The sequence below is a fragment of the Dama dama genome, chromosome 20, assembly GCF_033118175.1.
Source record: "Dama dama isolate Ldn47 chromosome 20, ASM3311817v1, whole genome shotgun sequence".
NCBI classification, from domain to species: domain Eukaryota; kingdom Metazoa; phylum Chordata; class Mammalia; order Artiodactyla; family Cervidae; genus Dama; species Dama dama.
This window is the reverse complement of record NC_083700.1, coordinates 56,205,877-56,219,450: the sequence shown is the minus strand read 5'-3', so window position 1 is coordinate 56,219,450 and position 13,574 is coordinate 56,205,877. Positions and strand designations below refer to the sequence as shown.

The window sequence follows — 13,574 nt, the reverse complement described above, 5'->3', positions numbered from 1 at the left end:
CCACCACAATGAGAAGTCTGAGGATGGCAACTAGAGAGTAGCCCGTGCTCCCTCAATTAGAGAAAGTCCCTGCACAGCAATGAAGAGCCTAAATAAATAAATAAAGTGGAATTAAGATATATGAGAAGGACAATATAAATGGGGAAGAAGGATTGGAATTCAAGTTTTCTAAGGTCCTTGTTTAATCTGAAAAAAAAAAAAAAGATAATTTGATTAACTTTGAACTTTGTTAAGACAAATATGGATACTAAAATTTTTAGGGGAAACAGTAAACAAATAGAAATACAGCATATAACTTCCAAACTATCAGAGGAGAAAAAATGGCAAGAGAACTACCTGATGATCATGAGCCCAGCCAGTTAGCTCAGCTAGTTAAAGCCCAACACAGGAAAGACTTCTCCTGCAGATTTTATCTCTATATACTAATATAGAACAATTAGTATTACACAGAGAACATTTTGTTTTATGGCTGGAGACTTTAGACTTTAACTTTAGGTAAAAGATCTATTTAGCATGTGTATTACTGGAGTAGATAACAGAAAATGTGTTACTTACAGCATGAATGTATCAGTAACATTTCAAAAACAACTCAAGTCATATGACTTCCCAGTGCTGAGTTCTCTTCATAGACCAAGGTCCACACCTGACTTCTTAGCTTTATTGTATGGGATAGACTTGTGGTACTGAATACCCTATTTAATATTCTAAATAATAAAGCTTTCTATTTGAATAGTATTTTGTATATACGGGCTTCCCTTGTGGCTCAGCTGGTAAAGAATCTGCCTGCAATGTGGGAGACCTGGGTTCAATCCTTGGGTTGGGAAGATCCCCTGGAGAAGGGAAAGGCTACCCACTCCAGTATTCGGGACTGGAGAATTCCATGGACTGTATAGCCCATGGGGTCGCAAAGAGTCGGACACCACCAAGCGATTTTCACTTTTACTTTTCTTTTCTTTTGTATATACAAACAGTACTTACATTCTCATTTAATTTCCATGGGAATTCTTAAAGATAGATATAAATTTATGTTATAAATGAGGAGCTAGAGGTTATACAAGTTGACACAGTTTGTACAAAGTAAATTCAGTTCAGTTCAGTTCAGTTCAGTTCACTCAGTCGTGTCCAACTCTTTGCGACCCCATGAACGCAGGGGACGCCAGGCCTCCCTGTCCATCACCAGTTCCCGGAGTTTACTCAAACTCATGCCCATCGAGTCGGTGATGCCATCCAGCCATCTCATCCTCTGTCGTCTCCTTCTCCTCCTGCCCCCAACGCCTCCAAGCATCAGGGTCTTTTCCAATGAGTCAACTCTTCGCATGAGGTGGCCAAAGTATTGGAGTTTCAGTCTCAGCAGTCCTTCCAATGAACACCCGGGACTGATCTCCTCTAGGATGGACTGGTTGGATCCCCTTGCAGTCCAAGGGACTCTCAAGAGTCTTCTCCAACACCACAGTTCAAAAGCATCAATTCTTCGGCACTCAGCTTTCTTTATAGTCCAACTCTCACATCCATACATGACCACTGGAAAAACCATAGCCTTGACCAGACAGACCTTTGTTGGCAAAGTAATGTCTTTGCTTTTTAATATGCTATCTAGGTTGGTCATAACTTTCCTTCCAAGCAGTAAGGATCTTTTAATTTCATGGCTGCAATCACCATCTGCAGTGATTTTGGAGCCCAAAAAAAATGAAGTCTGACACTGTTTCCACTGTCTCCCCATCTATTTCCCATGAGGTGATGGGACCAGATGCCATGATCCTAGTTTTCTGAATGTTAAGCTTTAAGCCAACTTTTTCACTCTCCTCTTTCACTTTCATCAAGAGGCTTTTTAGTTTCTCTTCACTCTCAGCCATGAGGGTAGTGTCATCTGCATATTTGAGGTTATTGATATTTCTCCTGGCAATCTTGATTCCAGCTTGTGCTTCTTCCAGCCCAGCATTTCTCATGATGTACTCTACATATAAGTTAAATAAGCAGGGTGACAATATACAGCCTTGACGTACTCCTTTTCCTATTTGGAACCAGTCTGTTGTTCCATGTCCAGTTCTAACTGTTGCTTCCTGACCTGCATACAGGTTTCTCAAGAGGCAGGTCAGGTGGTCTGGTATCCCCATCTCTTTCAGAATTTTCCACAGTTTATTGTGATCCACACAGTAGAAGGCTTTGGCATAGTCAATAAAGCAGAAATAGATGTTTTCCTGGAACTCTCTTTCTTTTTTGATGATCCAGCAGATATTGGCAATTTGATCTCTGGTTCCTCTGCCTTTTCTAAAACCAGCTTGAACATCTGGAAGTTCTCGGTTCACGTATTGCTGAAGCCTGGCTTGGAGAATTTTAAGCATTACTTTATTACCATGTGAGATGAGTGCAATTGTGCTGTAGTTAGAGCATTCTTTCGGATTGCCTTTCTTAGGGAGTAGAATGAAAACTGACCTTTTCCAGTCCTGTGGCCAATGCTGAGTTTTCCAAATTTGTTGGCATACTGAGTGCAGCACTTTCACAGCATCATTTTTCAGGATTTGAAATAGCTCAATTGGAATTCCATCACATCCACTAACTTTGTTCGTAGTGATGCTTTATAAGGCCCACTTGACTTCACATTCCAGGATGTCTGGCTCTAGGTGAGTGATCACACCATCATGATTATCTGGGTCGTGAAGATCTTTTTTGTACAGTTCTTCTGTGTATTCTTGCCACCTCTTCTTAATATCTTCTGCTTCTGTTAGGTCCATATCATTTCTGTCCTTTATCGAACCCATCTTTGCCTGAAATTTTCCCTTGATATCTCTAATTTTCTTGAAGAGATCTCTAGTCTTTCCCATTCTGTTGTTTTCCTCTATTTCTTTCCATTGATCGCTGAGGAAGGCTTTTTTATCTCTCCTTGCTATTCTTTGGAAGTCTGCATTCAAATGGGAATATCTTTCCTTTTCTCCTTTGCTTTTGCTTCTCTTCTTTTCACAGCTATTTGTAAGGCCTCCTCAGACAACCATTTTGCCTTTTTGCATTTCTTTTCCATGGGGGTGGTCTTGATCCCTGTCTCCTGTATAATGTCATGAACCTCCGTCCATAGTTCATCAGGCTATCTGTCTATCAGATCTAGTCCCTTAAATCTATTTCTCACTTCCACTGTATAGTCATAAGGGATTTGATTTAGATCATACCTGAATGGTCTAGTGGTTTTCCCTACTTCCTTCAGTTTTATTTTGAATTTGACAATAAGGAGTTCATGATCTGAGCCACAGTCAACTCCTGGTCGTGTTTTTGCTGACTGTATAGAGCTTCTCCATCTTTGGCTGCAAAGAATATAATCAATCTGATTTCAGTGTTGACCATCTGGTGATGTCCATGTGTAGAATCTACTCTTGTGTTGTTGGAAGAGGGTGTTTGCTATGACCAGTGCGTTCTCTTGGCAAAATTCTATTAGCTTTTACCCTGCTTCATTCCATACTCCAAGGCCAAATTTGCCTGTTACTCCAGGTGTTTCTTGACTTCCTACTTTTGCATTCCAGCCCCCTATAATGAAAAGGACATCTTTTTGGGGTGTTAGTTCTAAAAGGTCTTGTAGGTCTTCATAGAACCGTTCAACTTCAGCTTCTTCAGCATTACTGGTTGGGGCATAGGCTTGGATTACTGTGATATTGAATGGTTTGCCTTGGAAACAAAGAGAGATCATTCTGTCGTTTTTGAGATTGCATCCAAGTACTCGGACTCTTTTGTTGACCACGATGGCTACTCCATTTCTTCTAAGGGATTCCTGCCCACAGTAGTAGGTATAATGGTCATCTGAGTTAAATTCACCCTTTCCAGTCCATTTTAGTTCGCTGATTCCTAGAATGTCGACATTCACTCTTGCCATCTCCTGTTTGACCACTTTCGATTTGCCTTGATTCATGGACCTAACATTCCAGGTTCCTATGCAATATTGCTGTTTACAGCATCGGACTTTGCTTCTATCACCAGTCACATCCACAACTGGGTATGGTTTTTGCTTTGGCTCCATCCCTTCATTCTTTCCGGAGTTATTTCTCCACTGATCTCCAGTAGCATATTGGGCACCTACCGACCTGGGGAGTTCCTCTTTCAGTATCCTATCATTTTGCCTTTTTATACTGTTCATGGGGTTCTCAAGGCAAGAATACTGACGTGGTTTGCCATTTCCTTCTCCAACGGACCACATTCTGTCAGACCTCTCCACCATGACCCTACCGTCTTGGGTGGCCCCACATGGCATGGCTTAGTTTCATTGAGTTAAACAAGGCTGTGGTCCTGTGATGATTGTCTAGTTATCTATGATTATGGTATTAGTGTGTCTGCCCTCTGATGCCCTCTCGCAACACCTACCGCCTTCCTTGGGTTTCTTTTACCTCGGACGTGGGGTATCTCTTCACAGCTGCTCCAGTAAAGCGCAGCCGCTGCTCCTTACCATGGACGAGGGGTATCTTCTTACAGGCGCCCCTCCTGACCTTGAACGTGGAGTAGCTCCTAGCTGCCTATAGACTACTTCAAAAAATACTTCCAAGTTGCTACTTTACTAAATTTCTTTCTCCAAAAGAAGTTTAATCATAATAAATTACAAAATGTTTAATTTTCAAAATGTTTATTTTGCTATACTATAAATTGTCTTCCTAACCCATTATGTCAATAATGTTTTAGTGTATATATCTATGTGTGTATGTGAACATATATCAAACTACCAAAATGACTTATTTCAGAGAAGTAGCAAATATTGATTCCTGATACATAACTAGGAAGAGTTAATCTAATACTGTATCCCTCCCTTGGTTTACCTCTTCTTTCAAATTTTTTAAACTATTTCTCATGTTTCCCATAAGTTTGTTTAGCAAACATAACATCAACAAAAAATTCTTTCCTGGGTATTAAGGGATGAATGATTAAAATGCAAGTCAGAAGATGGCGGAGGAATAGGATGGGGAGACCACTTTCCCTCCTACAAATTCATCAAAAGAATAATTGAACGCAGAGCAAACTTCACAAAACAACTTCTGATCGCTACCTGAGGTCATCAGGTGCCCAGAAAAGCAACCCATTGTCTTCAAAAGGAGGTAGGACAAAATATAAAAGATAAAAAGAGAGACAAAAGAGCTAAGGACGGAGATCCGTCCCAGGAAGGGAGTCTTAATAGAGGAAGTTTCCAAACACCAGGAAACCCTCTCACTGGCGGGTCTGGGGGAAGTTTTTGAATCTCGGAGGGCAACCTGACTGGGAGGGGACGAATAAATAAAACCCACAGATTACGTGCCTGAAAGCAACTCCCAGCAGAAAAGTACCCCAGACGCCCGCATCCGCCACCAGCAAGTGGGGGCGGAACGGAGAGGAGCGGCGGCATTGCTTAGGGTAAGGACCGGGCCTGAGTGCCCTGAGGACAAGCGGAGGGAGCTTTTGTGAGTTACCAATTTAAACTGTGGGAGAACAAAAGACAGAGAGATAATTAACCGGCCGGAACACACTGCCGGCCGTTCGCAGAACAAAGGGACCGAGCAAGTCCAGAGAAGAGCTTGCAGGCTGTGGACCGGCCCAGCCCCGCCGGAGGCAGCGGGGAGGGGAAAGGGACAGGCTCGGCCCCAAGGACCGCATCCCCTACCGCACTGCAAACAGGCCTCCAGTTTCTAGTCAAAGACCTCCTGAGATTCTAGATGGTTGACATCCGCCGGGAGGGTCGCGGTGAGACACAGGGCGCAGGCACCAAACCGGCGCGGGCGGGGACTGGGGCTGGGGACGCGGAGGGCAGAAGGCGCACGCACCCGACTGGCGCCAGCGGAAACTGAGACTGGGACCGCGGAGGGGAGGGGGCGCACCGCACCCGGGGAGACTACCCCCGTCAAGCTCCTGGCTGCCTGAGCCGCTTGGACAGGGAAGGCATAAAAAGCAGGCACGGCTTTTGTTCCGCGCTTTTGTGGAATACCCGAGGGCTGGAACCGCGCAGAGCACAGGGCATGCTCCATATAGAACAGCCGGGAGCCTGAGCAGCGTAGACGGGGAAAGCAGCACCAGCCCCTCCCCGCAGCGCGTCGGAACTAGCAACCTGAATAAGAGACCACCTCCGCCTGCCTGTGTCAGGGCGGAAATTAGGCACTGAAGAGACCGGCAAACAGAAGCCAAATAAACAAAGGGAACCGCTTCAGAAGGGACCAGTGCAACAGATTAAAATCCCTGTAGATAACACCGACTGCACCAGAAGGGGCCTGTAGATATCGAGAAGTGTAAGCTGGAATGAGGAGCTATCTGAAACTGAACCGAACCCACACTGACCACAACAGCTCCAGAGAAATTCCTAGATATATTTTTACTTTTTTTTTTTAAGTAAAAAACAAAACAAAAAAATTTTTTTTCTTTTTTCTTTTTTCTCTTTTATTTTCTTTTAAAATTCCCTATTACTCCCCCATTACTCCTTAACTTTCATTTTGATAGATTTTTACAATTTTTTTAATTAGGAAAAGAATGTTTTTCTTGTTTTTTTTTTTCCTTTTTCTCTTCTATTTTCTATTTTTCTTTTTCTCTTATTTCCTTTTAAAGTCCTCTATTACTCCTCTACTACTCCTCAATTTTCATTTTCATTACACTATAACCTTACCAAAAAAAAAAAAAGAGAAGCCCTATTTTTAAACCGAACTTCATATATATTTCTAAAAATTTTTTTGTGTGTTTTGGTTTTTGTTTTTAATATTGTATTTTTAAGAGTCTAACCTCTACTCTAGATTTTTAATCTTTGTTTTTCAGTATATGATATAAATTGTGGACATTTAAGAATCCAATATTCAGTTCCCATTTTTATTCAGGAGTGTGTTGATTACTCTCTCCCAATCTTGACTCTCCATTTTCTACCTCAGAACACCTCTATTTCCTCCTTTCCCCTTCTCTTCCCAATCCAATTCTGTGAATCTTTGTGGGTGTCTGGGCTACGGAGAACACTCTGGGAACAGACAACTGCATAGATCTGTCTCTCTCCTCTTGAGTCCCCCTTTTTCTCCTCCTGCTCATCTCTATCTCCCTCCTCCCTCTCCTCTTCTTCATGTAACTCTGTGAACCTCTCTGGGTGTCCCTCACAAGGGAGAATCTTTTTGCCATTAACCTAGAAGTTTTATTATCAGTGCTGTATAGTTGGAGAAGTCTTGAGACTACTGGAAGAATAAAACTGAAATCCAGAGGCAGGAGACTTAAGCCCAAAACCTGAGAACACCAGAAAACTCCTGACTACATGGAACTTTAAGTAATAGACTGTCCAAAAGCCTCCATACCTACACTGAAACCAACCACCACCCAAGAGCCAATAAGTTTTAGAGCAAGACATAACACGCAAATTCTCCAGCAACGCAGGAACATAGCCCTGAACGTCAACATACAGGCTGCCCAAGGTCACACCTAACACATAGACCCATCTCAAAACTCATTACTGGGCACTCCATTGCACTCCAGAGAGAAGAAATCTAGTTCCACGCACCAGAATACCGACGCAAGCTTCCCTAACCAGGAAACCTTGACAAGCCAATCGTCCAACCCCACCCACTGGGTAAAACCTCCACAATAAAAACGAACCAGAGACCTCCAGAATACAGAAAGCCCACTCCAGACACAACAATCTAAACAAGATGAAAAGGCAGAGAAATACCCAACAGGTAAAGGAACATGAAAAATGCCCACCAAGTCAAACAAGAGGAGGAGATAGGGAATCTACCTGAAAAAGAATTTAGAATAATGATAATAAAAATGATGCAAAATCTTGAGAACAAAATGGAGTTACAGATAAATAACCTGGAGACAAAGATTGAGAAGATGCAAGAAATGCTTAATAAAGACCTAGAAGAAATAAAAAAGAGTCAATTAAAAATGAATAACGCAATAAATGAGATCAAAAACACTCTGGAGGGAACCAAGAGTAGAATAACAGAGACAGAAGATAGGATAAGTGAGGTAGAAGATAAAATGGTGGAAATAAATGAAGCAGAGAGGAAGAAAGAAAAAAGAATCAAAAGAAATGAGGACAACCTCAGGGACCTCTGGGACAATGTGAAATGCCCCAACATTCGAATCACAAGAGTCCCAGAAGAAGAAGACAAAAAGAAAGGCCATGAGAAAATACTCGAGGAGATAATAGCTGAAAACTTCCCTAAAATGGGGAAGGAAATAGCCACCCAAGTCCAAGAAACCCAGAGAGTCCCAAACAGGATAAACCCAAGGTGAAACACCCCAAGACACATATTAATCAAATTAACAAAGATCAAACACAAAGAACAAATATTAAAAGCAGCAAGGGAGAAACAACAAATAACACACAAAGGGATTCCCATAAGGATAACAGCTGATCTATCAATAGAAACCCTTCAGGCCAGAAGGGAATGGCAGGACATACTTAAAGTAATGAAAGAGAATAACCTACAACCTAGATTACTGTACCCAGCAAGGATCTCATTCAAATATGAAGGAGAATTCAAAAACTTTACAGACAAGCAAAAACTGAGAGAATTCAGCACCACCAAACCAGCTCTTCAACAAATGCTAAAAGATCTTCTCTAGACGGGAATGTTCATCTAGACCCCAATGTTCATTGCAGCACTGTTTATAATAGCCAGGACATGGAAGCAACCTAGATGCCCATCAGCAGATGAATGGATAAGGAAGCTGTGGTACATATACACCATGGAATATTACTCAGCCATTAAAAAGAATACATTTGAATCAGTTCTAATGAGATGGATGAAACTGGAGCCCATTATACAGAGTGAAGTAAGCCAGAAAGATAAAGAACATTACAGCATACTAACACATATATATGGAATTTAGAAAGATGGTAATGATAACCCTATATGCAAAACAGAAAAAGAGACACAGATGTACAGAACAGACTTTTGGACTCTGTGGGAGAAGGCGAGGGTGGGATGTTTCGAGAGAACAGCATGTATATTATCTAAAGTGAAACAAATCACCAGCCCAGGTGGGATGCATGAGACAAGTGCTCAGGCCTGGTGCACTGGGAAGACCCAGAGGAATCGGGTGGAGAGGGAGGTGGGAGGGGGGATCAGAATGGGGAATACATGTAACTCCATGGCTGATTCATGTCAATGTATGACAAGACCCACAAAAAAATAATAAAAATTAAAAAAAAATAAAAATAAAAATTATTAAAATTAAAAAATAAATAAATAAAATGCAAGTCAATTATAGCTTCTAAGAAACAGTTTACTCTTTATTAACAGGGTTTCTTGAGTATTTTAATGAAAAGACACTACCAAAATCAAATATTTATTAATTTGTATTTAAATTAAGTGATACTGATTTTATTGACATTTTAGAAATAGTTTTCAAACATCCACTGATTTAGAAAACATCACAAATCAAGTTAATTGATATTCTGTTAAATAGCTCTGTATGTATATCATATTTTGAATGGATATTTACACTTGTGTAATTTTTTAGTATCATGCATTGATGATTTGGAAAATACTGATTCACTGATTTACAAATCTTCTAAATGTTGACACATTTCACTCTACAATAGCAAAAACTCACATCAATTGATACCACCTACTACCAACCTTATGAGAAAAGTCTTTACCAAGTTTACAATATTTCCAAATTCTAATTTTTAAAAGCTTAAATTTTATCTTTGTCAAGAAATAGTCAGTTGTCTCCTCCTATATGACATTTTTGAGAAAACATTTGCCAAATATCTATGTCTGAATAACCATAGTTTTTCAATAATTCTTTCAAGTAAAACATGGCACTTATGACAAATGTGACTAGTTCAGCTTATACCTTTTGTCCAAGTGGTTTTCCTTATTTGTGCTAAGGTCTTAGCAGTATTATCCTCTGCAACTTTTGCATCATCATCAAATGTCAACAAATTTACATTAATAAAACACAAATACTGTAACTTCTTAGTACAATCATCAAAATAGTTTTTGGCCTTTTAGATCTTCTCAAAGAGTCTTGGAGACCTTTAGACGCCTGCAAACCACACTTTGAAGACCATGGGCTTAGATCAACCTAGAATTATTCTTGAGCTTGAGATAGGGATGACCTTCATTCAAGTCACATGAAAGTTGAAAACACCTGGACAAAATTGAAATTCTATCAGCAAGGGGGAAAGGGTAAGTGGACATTGTAGAAACATATAGAGTATGCTACAGCAATGTAGTAATTAACACTTGGCTGAGATAGTGTTAAGTTCAAAAATCACAGTAATAAATTGCATAATGATCAGAGTCTCTAGATTGAAATAATGCTCAACAATGTAGGAAGAACAAGAGAAAATCAATCAAGATAATTACTAGTATCCAGGATGCCAAGTAGATTGGAAGCATATTGAAGAAGATAATGATTATAGCTTAATACACTAGCAGAGTGCCTGATACATAGCAAATGTCCATTAAGTTTGTTGAATAAATGAATGAATGAACAGATATGTAAAATAAAATAATGAAGAGAATAGTCATGAACGCAGAGCATGTATGTTGGTAGCAAATAAAATAACATTCCAAAAGTGATGGTATAAAACAAGCAAAGAAAAAGGAGGGGCCAATAAAATTTTAAGGCAGCATCTACAAGGAGACTAAGCTAACAATTCACTGTACTCACCAGTTTAAAGCTTATGTAACAGTTGGCAAAATCCAGTATAATCTCTACAGGAATTAACTGTGACACCTAAAAATGATTGGACAGTAGCATGAGTGGGTGTGGTTCATAAACCTCTGAATCAGTGCAACATACCCAGAGGAGAACTCTTAACATTTCCTTCTTCATATCTCATGCTACAAAGAATAGCATTTGCTTTTAATTCATTTTATGTAACTCTTTGAAAGGTAGTATATATAAAAAATAATTTGCTATTATCTCAACACTTCTGTGAGGCATCCAGAGAAATATCTTTCAGGAGAAGAGGCAACAGGGAAAGAGTAAAGAAATAAGTTTTAATAAAAATCATCAAAAGAAACTTAGAGATTAAGTTTTTGGAATTTTTATGACAATATGATTTTTTACCTCTGTTGACCATTTCAATTTCAGATACAGTTTAAGAATTGCTTATTGAAAGGTTTTCTGCCCTTAAAATAATCAAAAAATGAATAAATTCTGAAAGACTTGTACTTAACTCTAAGTTTTCATGGCAAAAGTCTTTTGAAAATTCCATTATTCAACCTAAAATTGAAAAAACGATAAAAGTTCTATTGATTTATAGCAAATAATCATAGCAGTCCCCATTCTCTGGCAAGCACTAGTATGCAATAGAAACAAAAAGAAACTGCTTTCAAAATAATTTTCTAGGCTGATACTCACTGATTCATCCTTTGAGAAGTTATGTATGTTACATATACTTTAAAAACATAGATTCTGAAAGTGGATGACCTAAGTTCAAATCTCAAATTTGCAAGTTCTTTAAAGGCAGTACCTGTGTTTTACTCATTTCTGTACTCTTTAAAGAGCAGGAAGAACACTGATTAGCCACTATGGAAAACAGTACAGAGATTCCTCAGAAGTTAAAAAAAAAAAAAAAAAATAGAACTACTACATGACTGAATAATTCCAGTCCTGGGAATTTATTCAAAGAAAGGAAAATCATGAAATAGAAAAGATATATGCATCCCTATGTTCATTATTGCATTATTTACAATAGCCAAGATACAGGAGCAATTTAAGGCCCATGAATAGATGAATAAATAAAGATGTGGTATATATATAATGGACTATTCAGTTCAGCTCAGTTCAGTTGCTCAGTCGTGTCCAACTCTTTGCGACCCCATGAAGCACAGCACGCCAGGCCTCCCTGTCCATCACCAACTCTCGGAGTTTACTCAAACTCATGTCCATCAACTCAGTGATGCCATCCAGCCATCTCATCCTCTGTCGTCCCCTTCTCCTCCTGCCCCCAATCCCTCCCAACATCAGGGCCTTTTCCAATGAGTCAACTCTTCACATGAGGTGGCCAAAGTACTGGAGTTTCAGTCTCAGCATCAGTCCTTCCAATGAACACCCAGGACTGATCTCTTTTCGGATGGTCTGGTTGGATCCCCTTGCAGTCCAAGGGACCTCAAGAGTCTTCTCCAACACCACAGTTCAAAAGCATCAATTTTTCAGTGCTCAGCTTTCTTCACAGTCCAACTCTCACATCCATACATGACTACTGAAAAAACCACAGACTTGACTAGACAGACCTTTGTTGGCTAAGTAATGTCTCTGCTTTTTAATATGCTATCTAGGTTGTTCATAACTTTCCTTCCAAGGAGTAAGCATCTTTTAATTTCATGGCTGCAATCACCATCTCAGCCATTAAAAAAAAAACATGAAATCTTGCATTTGTGACAGCATGGACAGACCTACAGGGCATTATGCTAAGTGAAATAAGCCAGAGAGAGAAAGACAAATGCTGCATGGTTTCATTTGTAAGTAAAACATAAAGAATACAACAAACTAGCAAATACAACAAAAAAGAAACAGACTCACAGATATACAGAACTAGTGGTCACTGGTGGAAAAAAGGAAGAAGGGTCAGGCAAGATAACGGTAGGGGACTAAGAGTTACAAACTACAAAATGTATAAAATAAATAAGCTACAAGGGTATATTGTACAACACAGGGAATATAGCCAATATTTTATAAGTATAATATGATCTTTAAAAACTATGAATCATTTTGTTGTGCACCTGAAACTTACACCAGTAAGTAAGCAAGTAAGTGAAAGTCGCTTAGTCGTGCCCGACTCTTTGTGACCCCATGGCCTATACAGTCCATGGAATTCTCCAGGCCCAAATACTGGAGTGGGTAGCCTTTCCCTTCTCCAGGGGATCTTCCTAACCCAGGGATCGAACCCAGGTCTCCTGCATTGCAGGCAGATTCTTTAGTAGCTGAGCCACAAGGGAAGCCCAAATATTTGACACCCACTACACCTCAATTTTTTAAACTGTTTATTTAATTGACTGTATCAGGTCTCAGTTGTGGCATGCAGGATCTTTTGCTGCTGCACGCAGACTCCAGAGCACAGGAGCTTCAGTAGTTGCAGCATGCAGGCTTAGTGTTCTGGGGCATGTGGGATCCTAGTTACCGACAAGGGATCTAACTTGTGTCCCTGCACTGAAGGTGGATCTTAACCACTGGGCCACCAGGGAAGTTCCTTTACCTCAATTTTTAAAAAGAATCACATGACTGTGAAATGACCACGGCAAGGGTCAGGTTTAGATTCATCTGACTCTAAAGCCAGCTCACAATGCTATGCATGCAACTATTTCAAGCTAACAGAATATTGGCGGATTTGTGTTCAATTCAAAAAAGAAATATAATTGAAGCATATTAACTGTCCAAGTTATACAAGGATTTAAAGCATTCAGTGCTATTTGAAAACTTACCCAAGTAGTCATCACAGAAAGTAGGGGGAAAACCCCAATTCCCTCTTGACACATAGCTGTTTCCAACCACTGTGCTTATATGACTCCCATCATCATCAAATAGATATTTTACAGTCCTGGGTTCTGTTTACAGGAAAGTGCTCTGTGAAAGCATGAGGAACTGAAACGCAAAGCACCAGGAAATAACAGATGAAAAAGTCTTGTTTAGAAACCAAAACAAAA

General features: G+C 39.9%; 1 long non-coding RNA gene across 1 annotated transcript; it reads right to left on the bottom strand.

Annotated features, from left to right (window-relative positions):
• Positions 1 to 9,191: 9,191 nt before the first annotated feature.
• Positions 9,192 to 13,521, bottom strand: LOC133041098 (uncharacterized). Its single transcript, XR_009689137.1, has 3 exons — positions 13,353 to 13,521; positions 10,594 to 10,659; positions 9,192 to 10,068 (listed from the first exon to the last, which is right to left on the bottom strand). It is a non-coding gene; the product is annotated as an uncharacterized LOC133041098 (long non-coding RNA).
• Positions 13,522 to 13,574: the final 53 nt, after the last annotated feature.